The sequence below is a fragment of the Macaca nemestrina genome, chromosome 6 (assembly GCF_043159975.1).
Source record: "Macaca nemestrina isolate mMacNem1 chromosome 6, mMacNem.hap1, whole genome shotgun sequence".
Classification (NCBI taxonomy): domain Eukaryota; kingdom Metazoa; phylum Chordata; class Mammalia; order Primates; family Cercopithecidae; genus Macaca; species Macaca nemestrina.
Genome location: NC_092130.1, coordinates 112,204,746 through 112,225,435, shown reverse-complemented (window position 1 = coordinate 112,225,435; position 20,690 = coordinate 112,204,746).

The window sequence follows — 20,690 nt, the reverse complement described above, 5'->3', positions numbered from 1 at the left end:
TCGCCCACTCAGGTTGCTATAACAAACGACAGTAAACTGGGTGGCTTTTAAACAATAGATATTTATTTCTCATAGTTCTACTGGCTGCAAGTCTAAGATCAAGGTACCTACAGTCGTGGTATCTGGTGAGGGCTACTCTCTGGTTCATAGGTGGCACCTTCTCACCATGTCCTCACATGGTAAAAGGGGCAAACAAGCCTCCGTGGGCCTCATTTATGAGGGCACTAATCTCATTTGTGAGAACTCCACTCTCATGACCTAGTCACCCCCAAAGGTCCCACTTACTAGCATCACATTGGAGATTGTGTTTCAGTAAATGGATTTGGTGGAAATGGGGGGATAAACATTCAGCCTATACCACATGCCTAGTCATAAAGAGTTCTGTTGCTTACCGAGCGTCCATAGAGCAATTTGTTTCAAACATCAAGAGGTGGCCTTTTCCTTTGAGAGGTTTTATTCCTGTTATCAACTAGGCCCCCAAATATAGCATTGGTGAAATGCAACATTTTAGAGCCAGGTAGAAACTTCCAACAGATGAGAACTCACGAACACAAAAAAGGGAGCTGCAGACACTGGGTTCTACTTGAAGTGGAGGGTGGGAGGCAGGAGAGGAACAGAAAAAATAACTATGGAGTACTAGGCTTAGTAACTGGGTGACAAAATAATTTTCACAACAAACCCCCGTGACATGAGTGAACTATATAACAAACCTGCACATGTACCCCTGAACCTAAAATAAAACTTAAAAAAAAAGAAACTCTCCACAGAACTATGATTTTATTATTCTCTTGGAATTTTTTGTGACTGTTCTTATGGATACGTATAGAACCTAATCACATAAATTTGTTTCTGTATGGTAAAACAGCTACTTTATTCATTGTTCAATAACTAGTTAATGTTCTTTATCTAATGAAACTTTTATAAATTCCCCTTAGAGTTTGGTGCTAAGTAAAATTGTCCCTCCTGAGCAAATATATTTTTCCTATAGATGTCATGAATCTGAGTGCCACGCTTTATATTCTGTTTTAATACTTATTTCTAACTTTAAGGTTATGTTCTTAACCACAAATACTTCAGGGCTATCATTTATTTTTCAGTTTTTTTGTCATTATAATCCTTGTCATAAAAGTTTTATTGCATATGACTTTTGCTTAACCTGCCTTAAAAATCCATTTTGGGGGACTAAGTACGGAAAAAAATTGTAATACACTTTTCCTGAGAAACATAATAAATGCTGTAATATTTGCACACTTATTACTGTCTGTAAGAACTTTCACCTTTAAGAATTATACTTCTTCACTTTGTTTCTCTAATCTCTAGAATTTGGCAGCTATATATTTTGGCGTTTATATTGTAATGAGGTCAGTCAGCTGAAGTTATATTTTCACAAATAATTTCAAACATTGATATTCCTTGGGGCAAAACAGTGTGTAAAAGTATTATTTTTCAGCATAAATGAAAGGTCAAGGTCACCACAATAGTTAATTGGCCAACTACACAATCATTTTTGGAAATAATTTAACTTTAATAGCAATATTGTGCTACAATGAAAGGAAACATCTTAATATTGTTGTTGACAATGAGAATCAAATTATTTATAAATATTTCACTTCTCTATTCAGCAAAGTAACATGTTAGTCAAAGCAACTGGCATTCTATACAGAAGATTAGTTTTTACAATGTACATAGCAAAGAACACATCATAAATATCAGACAGATTTTGAGTGTGATATAAAATAAACCTTCCTCCCTTCCATTGCAAGCTGTCCCATTATTCACACATCCAGTAACTTGCATCAGGGAAGTGGAAACTAATTTATGTGGACAGTTGTTTGTTACTGTTATTATGGATGATTTTTTGCTTTCCTATAACCAGTGCTGGTCCTATTAAGAGATAAAATAAGTCATGGTACCCATGGTGTGGTTTAAGGAGGTGATAAGAAGGGCAAATTCCAATTTATATTTCTCCCCTTCTTCCTTAGATGCAATTGCTTGAAATTCCATCCTTACAGTGGTTGTGGAGAGGGGTACAGTAGAAGGGATATGTGGACAAATTCCTCCAAATTCGAATCAAGTGAAATAGAAGATGGGACAAAGCCTACATTATTAAGATCAATTATTCTTTTACCCAGGGAGATTAGTAGATACTCCTGGGAGAGATAACAATAAATTCTTATTTCCTGAGGATGATTAAATTAATAGGTCTTCTCTGAGGAATGGGATAAGTAATCTTAGGTGCTTGGGAGTGGGGAGGACGCTGGGCGGGGGATTGAGAAACTCTGAATTCAGGGACAGCATGCAGAAACAGCAGTGTTAAGAAGCAGGAACTAATTGAAAGAATACAGGCTATAATCTTTTTTTCAGATCACCTGTCATTTTTTTTTTTTTAACTTTTAAGTTCTGGGGTACATTTGCAGGTTTGTTATATAGGTAAACGTGTATCATGAGGGATTGTTGTACAGATTATTTCATCACCCAGGTATCAGCCTAGTACCCATTAGTTATTTTTCCTGATCCTTTCCCTCCTACCACGTTCTACCCTCCAATGGGCCCCAGTGTGTTTTGTTCCCCTCTATGTGCCCATGTGTTCTCTTCATTTAGCTCCCGCTTATAAGTGAGGGCATGCAGTATTTGGTTTTCTGTTTCTGCATTAGTTTGCTAAGGATAATGGCCTCCAGCTTCATCCATGTTCCTGAAAAGGACATGATCTCATTCTTTTTTGTGGATGCATGGTATTCCATGGTGTATATGTACCACATTTTCTTTATCCAGTCTATCTTTCATGGGCATTTGGGTTGATTCTATGTCCTTGCTATTGTGAATTGTGCTGGAATGAACATATGCATGAATGTGTCTTCATAAGACAATGATGTGTATTCCCTTGGGTATACTCAGTAATGGGATTTCTGGGTTGACCCAAGCTGTAATCTTGAAACCATATTCTATCTCTGACTTCGTTCCTGGTTAGTAGTGGCTTTAGGTTATTTCTAGTTTCAACAACCTGTAATCACGGGAAGGGAGGTGAAAGGGAGTCCCTGTTTTTTTTTTTTTCTTTTTTGCTTACTTCATGATTCTATTCCTGAATCACCTTGTCTTTTAGGAATATATGGTTAAGCTGCTTTAAAATGCCAACATGGCTACACATAACATACTGGAGGAGAAGCCATCTATTTTGTAAGGAAAGAGAGGAAAATAATTATAAGACAAAGTAATTCTGACTTTCACTGAAAGTGCTACCTGTTCCTGAAACCACTGGACTAGAAGCTAGGGGCCATCTACTTTTGTCTCAACTTCTTGCTGATTATCCTAGTGGCTGAAGATATCCCTGACATTCTTCTCATTGCATATTCAGAGGTTTTCCTAGTCTAAGGCCAAGAGAAGCCAGTGTCCCTGGGCCTGCTTCTGAGATTCTTTCCATAAGCATCAGGAGAACTACCACTGGGGTTGAAGGAATTGGCTCTGTCATAGGGAAACTAAAAATATTTCATGTTTTTATTGTATTTTAGTATTTTTTATGTCTAAACAATTTATTAGACTTTCTTATCTAGACCAGAGCAAAGCAGGTAAAATTGTCCTTTTATCTCCCCAAGGATGTTTTTGGCTCATTATTTTCCTATTTAAAATCACCTCTCAGGTCTATTGTAACCACCTATATTACACAAGACCTACTTACAGTGATATCCCTACTTACACCCTCCATATTTAAATTTACCTTTATTAGAGCTTTGCAATTACTAATCTCCAAATTATCACATTATCATCATCAGCAGCAGCACCACCAGCAGCAGAACAACTGTCATTTATTTAGTAATTACCGTGTGTCAGACTGAAGGCTAAAGACTTTCATTTTATGTCATTTAACAGTGACATGTCCTGTGATAGGTAATATTATCCTCATTTCACAGATGGGAAAACTGAAGCTGAAAGTCTCAGCATTTTGCACCAGATCACATAGATAACAACTGACAAGAGTGCAGCCTCATGACCCTACACTTTGCAGATAAGGGCACTGAGGCGCAGAGAGACCAGACTCAATGTTCTGGACACAGTAATTGACAAATTTAAAATTGGGTCTATCCATCTAGTTAAAGAACATGTTCTTTCTATTATATATTTTTCACACAATTTTTTTCCTCACACCTTCTGAGATTTAGGAAAAGGAAATCAAATTTGTGAATTAAAATGTTTTGAATTATGGAAGATTCCCATTATAGGAATAGGCATAATTCTATCTCCAAGTCCCCATTTTTAGAAGAGACATCTCAGATATATGTTGCTGGCTTGGCAGTGGTCTCAGGCATGTGTTGCCTGGTGATTTCTTTGCAGAACTGTACACATAAAAACCTCAGTGTTGCAAACATGGGCATATGAGATAATGCAAAGGTACTCTTACTTTGGACAGAAGCAGCTAACCGCCTGTTCCAGAAATCAATGTTATTGACAGATTGAGAAATTGGAAATGAGTTTTACTGGAAAGTGTTGCAAGGACTTTATTTGACCAACTCCTAAACTCGCATTTGGCTGAGTCCTTGTGGCTTGGGGAAGAAAGACAAAGAGAAAGGGCAGACAATTGAAAGGCGGCTTTTCTTTCTTTGCTTTCAGCTGAAAACAGGTTAGTGTCCACGCCTGTGGTCTTGCAGGTTTGCACTCTCTTCTCTCAAAGACTTTCCTGTCAAAGCTGCTTTGTTTTAAACTTAACATAATGGAACGCCAACCTAATGCTTTGCCAAGCTCTCATTGATCCTTGGTGTGGAATAAATGTGAATACTGCCTCATTAATCCTCTCTCTGGTCCTTGGAGAGAAGTGGCAAGCAATATCCCATCCATTTTGCAGTGGAAGAAAGAAAGGCAAATAAAATTGCTCACTTCACATCTGTTCCCCAGCCTTCTGGACATTTCCATCTGGATATCTTGCTGACTTGTCAAACCTAACTTACTTCAAATTGAATGCATTCTCTTCCTTCTTACAAAATATATTCCTTTCTGAGGATTGTGTCTTGGTTAATGGCACTGCCATCCACACAACTCTCCTGGTAGAAGCCTCTGAGTCATCTTTGATCTCTCTCACTCTCCATATTCAGTCAGTCAGGAAGTTTGTTTCCTTTTCCTCTGAAACAGCACTCAAATCCATCCTTTGTCTCCACCTCTCTGCACTATCTCTCTCTTGGTTCATTGTCTCATCAGCTCTCATCCAGATTAGTGGAACAAGATTCTTACTCATATCTCCAATTCTGGTTCTGTATATTGTCTTCAAATTAATCTTCCTAAAATTGAGATGCATTATTTCCTTCCCTTCTCAAAAAGCATTGATGTCCACACAAGGCCAACAAAATAGAGTCCTGATTCTTCTCAAAACAATGAGATCTTTTACAACTAGGCAGAATGCCCCTCTAAGAACTCTCTCCTGACTAACCACAGGGGCCAACTTGTTATTTCCCAAGTGTTTGTCCAGTGTTCATGCAGGGCTTGCCTTTATTACAGCTTATTACACAAATTTCTAGTCATTCTTTGAGACCCAGTTCTTATGCTACACCTTATTTGTTGTCTTTCGGCTCATTTCTCTGCCTATTCTCTTAATTAATCTTTCCTTTTTGGCCTTTATAACAATTTGTTATCATTATCACAACCTGTTTTGTAGTTAGGTATCAATATTTCCCCAAATAACTTACAAGTTCCTTAAGGAAAAATCCTGTATTTATCTGTGAATTGTTAGCATGGTGCTGGGTACTTCTTAGGTGCTAAATAAATGACATTAAGCAATTTATAGATAATAAAGAACTTTTTAAAGGAATTTTAAAATCACATTTAATTCCCACACTAACCCTGTAAGGCAACTTATTATTACTTATCCCTAATTTACAGGTGAACAACATTGAAGCCTAAAGAATTTAAAAAACTTCCCTATGACCTAACATGAGAGCCAGGACTTAAACCCAGAAACCCAGTTAGCGAGCTTTCTAATTGTAAACCTTGATTCTGGTTCACTGTGTTAAACTGCGTGTACACAGAAGTAAGTTTGGAAAGTTGACCTCATACAATGCCTGATTTTGATAAAAGCAGCTTTTCTGGTTGCTAGAACTTGCTAAATGTTGTTCCCCTTGAGGGATTATCAATGTTCAAAGGACAAGACACTATTCTGATTATTTCCTGCATCTGATAGTAAGAACACAAAGCTTTCAGGAGCAAGGATTGTGTCGTGTTCACATATGGAGCCAATGTAGCACCTACAAGGCCTTGAATGTAAATGATGTTTAGGAATTATTGATTGCTAATATAATGGAATCTAGTCAAAGGAATTTTCGTATCTTTGGCCATTTTCTCTTCTAAGCCCCAACCTTCACAATATGTTGCAAAGTTTTTATAGAAAAAAAATGCATACAGCTTGGTTGGTTTCTAAGATAAGTCCATCCTCTGACTGAATAAGTAGCATGGAAAGGCTTTTCCTTCCCCCCGATTTTCTTCCCCTCTGGCTGAAAATTCTCCTGTTAAAGTCATTAGTTTGTAGCCACAGACATGGACGTCTCTCCCAGGAGGTCCTGGAGCAGACATATTTGCATTTTCCACATTTGCTTCTTAGCCATCTTGCCAGTCTCAGTATCACTTGTTTTATCTACAGCTAGTCCAGGCTATTATCCTTAATTATTTGCACTGGATTGGCCAATATTGCTTAGTGAAAGATTGATTGCAGCCTTATTGGTTTTCAAATGCTTTGCCTTCTGAATAAAGGTAGTTAGAAGGACAGAGGACAGGTTGGCAAGTTATAGCCCTACTTTGGTAGGGATGCTCAATGTCCACTCAAGCCAATGGATCCTATTAGGGTGTACCTTTCCATTATGTTTATTCCTGACATACCTCCAACATTGAGTAGTGACCCTTACGTTGTCTAGTATTCTCCATTCCTCACTCAATTCTTATGTTCCGTGTTACTCACTTCTCATGCCATCTACATGGAAATTCTTTCTCTATTAATTTAAGAATGTCCAGCTTCGATCCCATATATATGATGCATTCTATGATTCTACTCTCTAAATTCTTATTGAAACTTGTAGTAATAATAATTGATACTTAAGCATCAGGCAGTTAAAGTTCTTTAAAGAATGTAGTAGATTAATTGCAAAAACAGCTTCAATTCTTCAATCCCCCCTACCCTCTCCGGGTATCCATACCTATTTATCCACCAAGAGGTGAAATGTATTTCTCTGTCTCTTGAATCTGGACTGAACTTGTATTTTACTTTGGTCAATAGAATGTGGTAAAGTTGATAATGTGCCAGTTCTAAGCCTAGGCCTCAAGAGGCCTTGTGTATCTTTACTCTCTATCTTGAAACCCTTACATTATGGGATTAAGCTTTGACTATCTGCTGAAGAATGATATCCATGTGGAGGAGAGTCCAGCTGTCCCTCTTAAGATCTTCCCAGGTTAGTCTATACCAGCTGACCCCAAACATGCAATAGAGTTGCCTGTCTGATCCACAATTGATTGAAGATGCAAAAGTGAGCCCAGCTAAGACCAATGGAAACACCTAGATATCCCGTAGACTCAAACAATAAGATGCTTGTTGTTTTAAGCCACTGTATTATGGGTGGGGTGTTTCTAAGCCAGAGCTAACTCAAACTCACACATTTTTACTTACTTAAATATTACTTAATTTAAGCTTCCTTATACAATGATGTAAATACCATTAATATTCCTACTTACTGGCTGAGGAAATTTAGGGTTGCAAGATTAGGTTACTCATTTAAATTCTCACAGTGAGTAAGTGACAGGGGCAGGATTTGAGCCAAGATAGTCTTAGCTACAGACTACAGAGTTTACATGTTTGTATATTATGTTACCCAGTTTCTCTTCAGGAGCATATAATTTACAACTTAATCCATAGGATCAATCATTGAATCTTTATGGGAAATAAATTAGCTCATTCCCCTTAATTTCTGCATGAGGAGAGGAAGACCCAGAGTTTTCTGTTTGGCCCGAGGTCACAAAGTTAAACCACAGTCTGGGGTTTTGGATTGCATCTTAATACTCTTGATTGACTTACCTATCTTGGTCAACAGCATTCATTTTTCTGCTGGATGACTGCAAGCTTCTTGAGGTGTAATACTTTATGTCTGTCATGGTGCCTAGCACAGTGCTGAATATTCAGAAGGTTTAGAACATATTTATTAATTGACTGTTTGCTTGGCTGAATCTGTTTATTTCTGATGTCATGGTCACTTGGGCATCAGGCAGAGTGGACATGGCCAGTAATACCACCACTGGGTAAGGTTACCAGCCAGACTTCAGTGCCATTATGAGAACTGTCTGCTCAGGCCTACACCCAAACGGAAATTCTCATTCTCTGGAATTGCTGTATTTTTCTCCTAAAAGGCACAACATCTATTGTTTACTGAATTATCAGGGGTGTTTTTGTTGGTATACTTGATGAAGGAAAAATAAAACCCCACATTTGGGTTTGGGAGGATAGAACTTTTCCTTCTATGAGGAATAGACCTACATTTGGGACTTGGCTTTCTCACAGTCCTTCAAGCACTGAAACAGATTTAAGCAAAAAATGATTTGAGTAAATACAAGTAGCATAAAATGCAACCTGGATTCATAAAATTTGATTATTTTTGTCTGTACTCGCTGCAAACCAGGGAATTCAACTTTGTGATGGAATCAATTAAACTGAAGATATCAAGAGGAGATACACTCTGGGGAAACAAGGCTTAAATATGCATTTCTTTTCGTTTTCTTCACCTTATCCTTTACAAAATAACAAAGCAAAGCAGATTAGAGCTTTTCTTTCTATTATACAACACATCCTCCATGAAATCTCACAGAAAGCACTCCTAGTCACTCTACAGTATAACCAAATATTTTTAATGTACTTAGGGAAAAAAACTCAAACCTGTTTTTTTTTTTCACATTTACTTCTTTCTTTTGACCTGCTTCTATTTTCTGCTATACTGTATAATATGGATGACTTAATGGCCAAGTCTTAGAGATTAGAGAGTGGAATCTAGTCAGATGATAAGATGATAGCAGAGTCTGGTTTAATTTTAGGCCGAAGAAATGCAAAATTTATCTTGTTTTCTTATTTGTATTTAGGAAAATTTTAGTAGTTTAAAATACCCTTAAAATCTGAAAATGGGAAAATGTTTTTTAAACAATGAGATAGTGTTAAACCTCCAAATTTTAAATTGTTAATATTTCAGAATAGCTTAGAAGAAAGTACTGTAGTAATAAGATGGGAATGGGTAATCTAATTCCTTTTATTAGAACTCACTATAGACTGCACTTTCTTAGCAGCAATGTGTTTACTTTACTAAAATAGGCCAACTATTTCCATGCCTTTATTGCTGTCCTGCCAACTGGAATCACACCAAGGCTTTGATTAGAGATCTCATACTAGCTGACATAAATAAGTGAAACTGAACTTCATTAAAATGCTCCTTCTCATTAAAGAAGAAAGTGGTTCAAATGTGGTTCTACTGTCGTTGTTTTGGGTAAGCAAATGTAAAAGTGCTATTCTAATGAACCAGGAACATAGTTAATATTTTAGAGTCACATCACATTCTGCAGCATCCTGGTTGACTAGAAGAATGAGTCTGTACTTCCGTGTGTGTCTGTGTGTATGTCTTGTGTACAAATGTGTGGTGCTGAGAAGTCAACAAGGGAAGGGAAGAAAAAGACTTCTCTTCCTGCAATCTTTTTTTTTCTTTTCTTTTTTTTAAATTCAGTGTTCCTAAGGTGATAAGTGGACAGAAGCTCTGGTGCTGGTAATTCACTGTAATCCTCCTGTACAGGGTTACCTAAAACTGTGTTTCACCTTTAGCTTCTCAGCTGTTGAGAAAAGGAATTGTTATTCTAAAATATTACACTTAGAAAAAGATGGTGACAAAGCTGTTAGGTGTAAGTAGTCATAATAAAAAAGTGTAATTAGTCAAACCACATATTGGAATTTTACAAAAATTCCCCAGCTTTAAAATGTAAAATTTTAGAATCTTGTGATGGGGAAATCAGAGCAAAAATACTCTGTGTTTACCAGAGAAATCTATTCATTGACCACTGAAAAGTCTGTTGTGTCCTCCTGTGGACATGAGAGGGCCTCAAGTCCATACTAGCTGCTGGCCAGAGACTCAGGTTCCCTACCATATGACTCTCTTCATAGGGAAGCTCACATGGCAGCTTGCTTCTCCCAAACTGAGGGAAAAAGAAAAAAGAGGGAGAGAGAGAGAGAGAGAGCATGAGAGAACAAGCACAAGATATTAGTCGGATTCTTTGTAACCTGATTTGAGAAGGGACATCTCATGACCTTTTTGTAGCCTATTCATTAAAAATGAGTCACTAGGTCCAGCCCACACTCAAAAGGAGCAAATTTCATAAGGGGGCCTCTGTCGAGGCTTGTTACTACAAATTGTATAATTTGTAAATTGGAATTCAGCAGCTACTGGGCATTTGTCTAAAACTTGTCTTTCACGCATCCGTCTTAATAAAATATTGACATTTGAATGCTCTTCCTTTATATGATACTTATTACATTTATCTTTTCATTAACTTATTTTGTTTCCTTAGGTATTTAAGTCTTGATTCATCAGTATAGGAATGGTAATAAAAATTTTTACTATTACACAGGAATTACACTTCTGTTTTAAAAAGCCAAATTATTTATAGCCTGTAATAACTAATAAATTACTCAGATTATTAAAAAAGATGTAAATTGATCACTTAATTTTATAATACAAATATAATTTCAGTACCAAGTCTTAATAAAGATAAGAAAATAAAACTATAAACAAATTTAACATACACATAGAGATAAAAATTCTGAATGGTAAATCACATCCAGTAGTGTTAAAAGAGCAATGCATTAATTACTACAGAAATATATACATTTTTTAACAATAGGAAATCTATCAACATAATTACATTATTAATTTTATTTTATTTTATTTTATTTTATTTTATTTTATTTTTTTGAGACGGAGTCTCGCTCTGTCGCCCAGGCTGGAGTGCAGTAGCGCGATCTCGGCTCACTGCAAGCTCCGCCTCCCGGGTTCACGCCATTCTCCTGCCTCAGCCTCCCGAGTAGCTGGGACTACAGGCACCCGCCACAGCACCCGGCTAATTTTTTGTATTTTTAGTAGAGACAGGGTTTCACTGTGTTAGCCAGGATGGTCTCCATCTCCTGACCTCGTGATCCGCCTGCCTCGGCCTCCCAAAGTGTTGGGATTACAGGCGTGAGCCACCGCGCCCGGCCATTGTTAATTTTAAAAAGAAAACATTTATGTTTATACAAATATTTGAAGAAAGATTTCACAGACTTCAAAAAGATTTTTGATCTAAAGTTAAGTGAAACAAGAATAAGGGAAAATAAATAAAATACAAGCTTTTGACACATAAGAATAAATATTATACAACATATTAAAGCAGTTTTCATTAAAATAAAAAGTTAGACATCTACCAGCAGCATTATCTAACCTTGTTTTGAAATCATAATAAATGCAATAAGTCCCCACAATAACTTGCATTATAATACTGAAAAATTAAACTTACAATACCTTAGAAATATTTGACACTTTACTAAATTAGTGTAATTAATGATAGGCCAAGGAAAGTGGCTGAATATAGGCTAAATACAAGATAATCTATTGCTTTCTTTTAAATTTACCAAAAAACTCATATTTGCCATGGAGGAAAAACGTATGAGAGAGAAATTGAAAACTAAGGCAAAATTTCCATCTAAAATACATAATAAAATATCATTCAAGAAGGTAAAATATTATAAAACCAAATTAAGTAATACAATATATATTTAAAGGGGAAGCCATAATATAAAAATGTTAGTGCTTCTAAATTTACATCAATCTTAGTACAATTCCAGTCAGACTCAAAAGAGTTTAATTTTGGAGCTGGGTAAATCTGTTTAAAAATTTTAAATTAAATAATAAATACCTAAGAATAACCAAGAATATTTTATAAACAGAATGACCAATGTAGGTTTGTCCTACCAGATGTTAAAATACATAGTCAAGTCACTATAATAAAATAGTATGCTTTTGGTATTGGATTGGACACATAGACTATTGGGGAAGAACAGACTTTACAAATAAAGAATAGTTGGGAACTTAATATAAGACAATAGTATTCTTTCAATATATTATAATGCAAGTATTTAATAGGTGATACTCACACATTTGACTTTCCATCCATAAGAAAAGAAATGTGAATGACTGTTGCACATTATTTACAAAATACATATTTTTGACAGGTTAAATAACTAAATGTGAAAAAAAAATCTGAAAATAGAACAGAATCTTTCTATAACTTTGTGGCAGGAAAGATAAAAAAGCCATCAATCAGAGACAAAACATTTTACAATATAAATATTTTTAGAAATTGTAGGGTGGAAACTACCATAAGAAAATAAAAATGCCAATGACGGATAAAGAAAAATACTTGCAATTAGATGAAACAGGGTTACTATCACTAATATACAGAGGTTCTACAATTTGATAAGAAAAAGAGAACAAATAGAATTTTAAAATGGGCAAAACTTTTTACAGAAACTTTCAAATATCAAATAGACATTGAGAAGATGACCAAACTTATTAGAAATTAGCAAATACAAATTAAAACAAATTAGATAAAAAAGGTTTTTTTCTTTCTTTTTACCAACAACAGTGGCAAAAACAGAAAACTATATTGTAATTTCCCAAACTGGTGACTGTGTAGGAAAATTGTCTCAATTATACACTGCATGGAAAAACATGAATCTTTTGCAATGTGGTTTAGGATTATCTGTAATACAATAGATGTCTAATGTGTGTGTGTGTGTGTATATATATACACACATTTTCTATCTGCTTTTCTATCTATCCATCTCTCTGTCATTATTATCTTTAGCTACTATAAGTAAATAGTACATAAATACTAGGCAGCTATTAATATGCAGTAACATATCTCTGCATTTACCTTGAAGAATTACCATGATATAATGTGAAGTGAGAGCTCCATGAATACAGAGATCTTGTCTGTATTGTACACAGTTAGATCCTCACTGCTTGGAATACATAATATGCCTAATTAGTAATTGCTGAATGAACTTAAAATGAATTTTGTTAAAAAAAATTCAATGAGCATGGATAAAGCTTGAATGAATTTGTGTGTGTGTCTGTGTGTATGCATTATATATACACCCATCAGCATGTTAACATTGATTAAATCAAGACGGTGGTATTGAAGAGGGTAAAGGGGAGGGAAGATTATTAAATTTTTCTTCATACATACATTCTCCCCACATCTTCCTATGAGAGCATTTTAACCTTGTAATTCAAAAAACATAATAGAGGAATAATTTTAAAAATGTTTCCAAATAAACATTAATGAGAGGAGAAAATGCTTAAGGTAGATTATAAAAATCTTAGTAGAAGGATTTCAACTATATAAGGTAAAATATAACTGGTTAAAACAGAAATAACTAAAATATTGGCAATGGTTACTAAGAGGGTGCTTACGGATTTTATTTATTTCATTATACTTTTCTGTATATTTAAATTTTTCTGCTGTCTTATTTTTAAATAAAATTGTTATATTCATAGTTCTACCTCCTCCTTTGCCTGAGAAAACCACTTATTGTTAAGTGGGAGTATATTCTTCCCATGTACGTTAATATATTTTAAAACAGTATGTTTAAACATACAGTAACTTGTGTGTGTGTTTCAAAGATATCATTTTACATACATCTTTCTGTAACTTGTTTTTAAATTCTTTAAAATAGTGTTCTATTTTATTACACATTTTAATCTCCTGTTAATACTCTTAGAATTACAATGCTTTGGCTGGGTGCGGTGGCTCATGCCTGTGAGGCAGAGGTGGGAGGATCACAAGGTCAAGAGATCGAGACCATCCTGGTCAATATGGTGAAACCCCATCTCTACTAAAAATACCAAAATTAGCTGGGTGTGGTGGCCTGTTCCTGTAGACCCAGTCACTTGGGAGGCTGAGGCAGGAGAATCACTTGAACACAGGAGGCAGAGGTTGCAGTGAGCCAAGATTGGGCCATTGCAGTACAGCCTGGTGACAGAGTGTGACTCCATCTCAAAAAAGAAAAAAAAAAGAAAAGAATTCCAATGCTTTATTGATGATAATTGCTACCATTTGCTTAGGGATTACTAATGTGTCTATCACTGTGATAAATGCTATTTAATCATCAATATAATCTAAAATGAATCAGAAAATAATCTCATCAGTATTTTTTCTAATACCAAGTTTGAAGAAGAGTCGAGATTCAATAAGAATTTTGTACTGAAGAACCAAGAATACTCAACGGAGGAAACGGTGAAAAAAAAATAGGTTTGTCTCCTGATTACAAATATCTTCTAATTCTTAGCTTTGCCCTGAGATGTTTCAAGCGATAGTAAGAGTCTAGACTCCTCAATTGGAATGCTTTGCTTCTTAATTTTCTTTCTTTATTTAAATTCTCTCTGTATTCCTGGCTATGGAATTTACCATGCTATTTTATGCATGCTTATGTTGTCCTTAGAGCTGTTATCTAGTGATCATATACACACATAAGCTTTTTCCTCAATAGACTAAGCAATTCATTAAAGATACAAGTTTGCAGTAACTACTATTAACTATTTTAACTGAAATGAATTCTAGTTGTTTACCCCTTCTGGGAAGGGCAGTCCTGTGAGATGAGAACCCTATGAATCTAAATAGGGTGCTTACTCTTGCGGACAATAAGAGAATTGAGACCATAGATTTTCAGTTGACCAAATGTTAGTTAATAATTTTGAGCATGTGGAATAAGGCTTAGTTATAAATGCTGTGCAGGTATTAGGTTGATGCAAAAGTAATTGCTGTTTATGTCATTTAATGGCAAATGGTTGATCATTAAACTGCAGTCTCCAAGCATTTGTAAAAGTCATCTTGCTTTTACAGCCCTTGGAAATGGACCTAACAATCCTTTCATCCTACAACAAAATGAGCTGTCCTAAAATGTAACAGGGTGTAATGAGTTTCCTTTTATTAAAGGTATTTAGGTAGAAACTAAGCATTAGGTATTAATACTTAGGACTAAGTATCAGTATTTTGCCATTTAATGGCAAAAAGCATGAAATGGCAAAATCTGCAATTACTTTTGCACCAACCTAATACGTTTTGAAGATGAAATGTACAATCATACAAGTACTAAATGAACGTTTTTATTGTTCAGTATTATGAGCACACCCACTATATTGTTTAGCTTCCACTTAAATACCTTCATGAGTCCAAGGGTAGCAAGCGTATTTCCAGTGCACAGGCAATGGGCAGTGAGGCTTTGGTTGTTCCTCGGGGCTCCACCTCCAAGAAACATGGAGCCTCTCTTACTGGGGTTATTAAGCTGGTCCTCACAGACTCTCTCAAGCCTGGAAACAGCAAGGGTAAGGGCTACAAGACAGCAAAGGTGGCAACCTGCCCCCCCTCACTGGGGGCTCTGTCCTAGGGAGTTGCAGAGCTGCTGCTGGCTTTATAGCCAGGTGGTGGTTGGCTGGAGGCCCAGGCCAGGAGGACCCAGCCTGAGGAGATACGGGAATGGGCCGCCATATTACAGTCTGGCTACTTCTCTGTAGGACTCCTGTGGTATGCTGGGGGTCTGCTTCTGCTTCAGTCCCTAGTCACCTCCAAGGCTGTGAAACAGCAAAGATGGTGGCCTGCCCCTCCCTCTGGGAGCTGCGTCCCAGGAAGGTACTGACTTGTTATCAGCCCAAACACACCTGTAAAAGGTGACTAGAGATCCCAGTTGGAAGGTCCCAATTAGTGAGGAGGAATGGGATCAAAGGCCTGCTTAAAAGAGTAGTCTGGTCACTGTTTTGTAGGACAGCTGTGCTGTGGGTCCAGTCCAGCCCTCAGTTGCCTCAGAGTCAGTCCCAAAGCCCAAAGGCAAGAACAGCTAAGGCAGAAAACAACAGAGATGGCTGCCCACCCCTCCCTCTGGGAGTTCCATCTCAGATTGGTGTAAGGCTACTAGTAGCCATGGCTGGCGGGAGTTCCAAGCCAGTGAGTCTTACCCTGCCAGGGCTGTGAAAGCGAGGCCTGCAGCCTGTCGCTCCTCAGCCCCCTGAATTCAGTCCCTTTCCCAGGGGTATGTACAGGGGTCTAACTTCCCCCTTTTCCAGAGTTGCAACTGCTTTTGCCTGAAGCCTGGTCATCTAAGGCTTCCAGGGCTGTGTGTATGCCTGAGTGGCTGTTCTTCTGAGACTCCATGTAGCTCTGCATGTCAGACTGAAGGCCCTGGTAGAGTGGGTTCCCAAGTGGATCTCCTGATCCTAGGGTTGCAAAGATCTGTGAGAGAAGTGTGGATTTACTCACTGCTTCCCTGGGTGAGGGAGCTTTCCCTGGCTCCGTGTAGCTCCTGGGACAGTCACCTTGCCTTGCTTTTCTCCATTCTCCATGAGTTGAGTTGTTTCATTGATTAGTCCCAATGCGTGTACCTGGATGCTTCAACTGAAGGTCCTGTATTTACTCACCTCTTTCATTCCTCTCCGTGAGAGCGACATACAGTAGCTGCTTCTAGTTGGTCATCTTGGCCACCACTGACAAATAGACTTTGAAGAAAATATTGAAAAGACTGGAGTTATTTTGCTCCAGACAAAGCAAGATTGAAGGGAGACAAAGACAGTCTTTAGACATTCACAATCCCTTAGCCACGTCTCCCACAAAACACTAAAAAACAAATATTTTATAATTCATTTGGTAGGAAAAACCTGACCTAAACTTGGCAGTATTTATAGTCTCTATCCCACCTAGTGTAAATATTTATGTTTTATGGAAAAACTAGTGCATCTGATCCTAAAACATTGCTCCAGACTGTTTTGGAGACATTGAGTAATATAGAATATATGAACCATATTACCTTTCCAGAGTGTGAGAGTTTGATAAAGTGTGAATTTTGAAACCCATTTGTCCCCAAGGATTATAGACTATAGTTGATTATTTCTGTGTTGAGCTTTTGTGAGGATAATGGCTTTTGCTAATGTACCTTCTATTTCTGTAAGTTTGAGATCCATTGCTATTGCAAAATGGTAATTTTTAAAAGCAAATATCAGTCAGAGATTCCTCTGGAAATAGAGATAACTACCTGGGTGGAGAAAGGACCATTTACTTCTACTAATAAATTAAGAACTAGGTTCAACAGGCAGGGTATAAGAAATAGAAGCTCAGTAGGATATTTCAAGAGCAGTAGTTCTAAGCCAGTGTTGAGTTATGAATCTTTTGCAAAATGTGATGCAAATTAAAGTTGCAAATGAATACAAGATTATGCATGTATTTTCATGGTGTTCAAAGATTCCTTAAACTCATGTGATTAATAATTTCTGCTCTGGAAACTGATTGAATGGGTATAAGGTCAATCAAGTGAATAGGTTCCTATAGTAAGAGGCAGGTCAATATCTCTGAGGTTTTGATTTTAGGAGAAATGGGATATCAACTCCCAGGCCTCTGAGCCAAAGCTAAGCCATCATATCCCCTGTGACCTGCACATACACATCCAGATGGCCAGTTCCTGCCTTAACTGATGACATTACCTTGTGAAATTCCTTTTCTTGGCTCATCCTGGCTCAAAAACTCCCCCACTGAGCACCTTGTGCCCACCAGAGAACAACCCCCTTTGACTGTAATTTTCCTTTAACTACCCAAATCCTACAAAACGGCCCCACCCCTATCTCCCTTTGCTGATTCTCTTTTCGGACTCATCCCGCCTACACCCAGGTGATTAAAAAGCTTTATTGCTCACACAAAGTCTGTTTGGTGGTCTCTTCACAGGGACGCGCTTGACATAAACATCCCCTGTTTCCTCACATAGCTTAGAACAAAAGGAGAAAAAAGCAACAACAGCAGGCCTCCCCTTGAAGAGCACCACTTTCCCTGCTAGACTCATTACATGGTGGCCTTTCCAGGCAGAAAGACATGAGGCAGAGAATTTAGAAGGGCTAAGTTGAATTTCTTCCTTGAGCTTACCAGCCCATCCTCCTCCAAGTCACATCCTCCTCCAATGGAAGAGATAAAGTGGGACAGGAGAGAGTCAGATTGTTCCCTCCTGGTCAGTAGTGTACATATTGTTCTGTCCCTATGAAAGGTGAGGAATAATGATTAAGTGTTGACACTAACAAGATGCATGGCTATTTTTGAGTTTCAACCCAATATGAGCCAACAAAAGGCAGAAAAGCCAAACCTTTGTGAAAGACAGAATGGGCTACAGTGTCTACACACTAAGCATGCTAAATCTAGGTTGTACATTTTTCAGGCAGGGTGGAGAAGAGAACAGTACACAGAAAAAGTGTCATTCAGAAAGCGTGATTGGGAAAAAGGTATATTAGAATAAAAAGCTGGGGAGATAGATACTCGAGAGCTTAGTATCTCTTTCCCATGAGGATTGGCCCTTTCAGGACCATTAGAAGGAATTTCAGGAAAGGCCTCCTGAGCTTCATTTTGCACAAAATGTCTGAATAAAGAACTCTTCATCACCCTCGAAATAACTGCTCTCTTTTTACTTAGACTCCACTGGTCTACGGAGTGTTCTCTCACTTGTTAATCTTAACTTACGACCAAATTAGATGTTATTGCTTTTTTGCACTGCCTTTAAAACAATAATACATTCCTCTCCTTCTTTAACCTTATTCCCTACACCACCATACACAGATAACTAAGTTTAACTGCTTGGGGTGTATTCTTTCTTAAATTTCTCCCTGTTCATATAATCATTAATAAACTTGAGTAAAAGGACTGTGTACCATTGCTTTAAAAAACTGCAGTAACACACTTCTTTGCATCTTGCTTATATCATTAAAAAATATAGTAACCCCACTAAGTAACCTAGTATAGACCTAATATTCTTTTTTTGGCTTTTGCCACATTCCATGGTAGAAATGTGACTACAATTTGTTTAATGCTGTATTGATGAGCATTCACTTTGTTTCCAGTAATTTTCTTCTATAAACAATTATTCTTTATCTGTCTACATTCCTTAAAAAACTGGCATTTCCATTTCTATAGATTTACAAAAGTTGGCTTGCTAAGTTCAAAGTGTAGCAGGATAAGCTGCAGACAAAACCTCTCAGACATTGGGTTGTAGAAGGAAGGGCTTTATTCAGCTGGAAGCATCGGCAAGCTACTGCCTTAAAATCTGAGCTCCCCGAGTGCACAATTTCTGTCCCTTTTAAGGGCTCACAACGCTAAAGATTTCACATGAAAGCGTCGTGATTGATTTGAGCAAGCAGGGGGTATGTGACAGGGGCTGCATGCACCGGTGGTCAGAGAGAAACAGAACAGGGCAGGGAGTTTCACAGTGTTCTTCTATACAATGTCTGGAATCTATGAATAACATCGGTTTCTAAGTTATGAGTTGGTTTTTAACTACTGGGTTTAGGCCAGGCAGGCCCAGGCCTGGTTTTGGGCCTGGCACCGGGCTGCCTGTCTTTGGTTTTACTTCCTTGTTTTTTTCTTAAAACAGGTACTGAGTATAAAATCATAAATAAAAGGAAAGTCTCTCTCTTTCCTCAAAAGAGAGATATATCTATTTTTGTTAATATTTTCCCATGTTTTGTTATATTTAAAAATGATTTATAGGTTAATTTTTTCTTAATTAGCAGGACTTCCCAAGTGAAATATCATACTTAATAAATTAGATGATTTTAATCACAATTAAATCACTTTGAGAGCTAAATTATAAACATTCTTTCAAAAATATTAGTACAGTCTAAGCTATGTTGAAAGTTGAAGTTGGGTGCATTTCACCCCGGTTTAGTTTTCTTTTTCATACTGAGATATACTTTAATACTATAAATACACATATTGATATATATGTTTACTATAAATGCACATTGATGTGTGCATATATTATACTATAAATGCACATATTTGTATGCTATAAATGCACATATTGATATATGTATATGTTAATGACAAATAGTAATTAATACAAACATTAAGGAAACAAATTTTGACATACACAGAAGTGTATATGTCTACATACCATAAAGATATAGTCCATTTTCTTCATTCAAAAAAGTTCCTCATATAATAAGAAGTGAGAGACTGCTAGCTGGAGGGGTCATTGAATCATGGGGAATTTTACCCTTTTAAATAAACTTGAGACTGGTTAAGGGCTAATTATAGGTCAAGAATAGAGGGATAGGCTGGGCACGGTGGCTCACGCCTGTAGTCCTAGAACTTTGGGAGGCTGAGGCGAGTGGATTGCCTGAATTCAGGAGTTCGAGACTAGCCTGGGCAACACGGTGAAACCTCATCTCTACTAAAATACAAAAAATTAGCTGGGCTTGGTGACGGGCACCTGTGGTCCCAGCTACTCGGAAGGCTGAGGCAGAATTGCTAGGGCCAGGTGTGGTGACTCACCCCTGTAACTCCAGCACTTTGGGAGTTGGAGGTGGGTGGATTACTTGAGGTCAGGAGTTGGAGACCAGCCTGGCCAACATGGAAAAACCCCATCTCTACTAAAAATACAAAAATTAGCCAGGCATGGTGTTGCACACCTGTAGTCCCAGCCACTCAGGAGACTGAGGTGGGAAAATCGCTTGAGCCCAGGAGGCGTTAGTTACAGTGAGCTGAGATTGCTCTACTGCACCCCAGCCTGGGTAACAGAGTGAGACTCCTTCTCAAAATTAAATAAATAAATTAATTAATTAAATAGAGGGATAGGTTGTAAA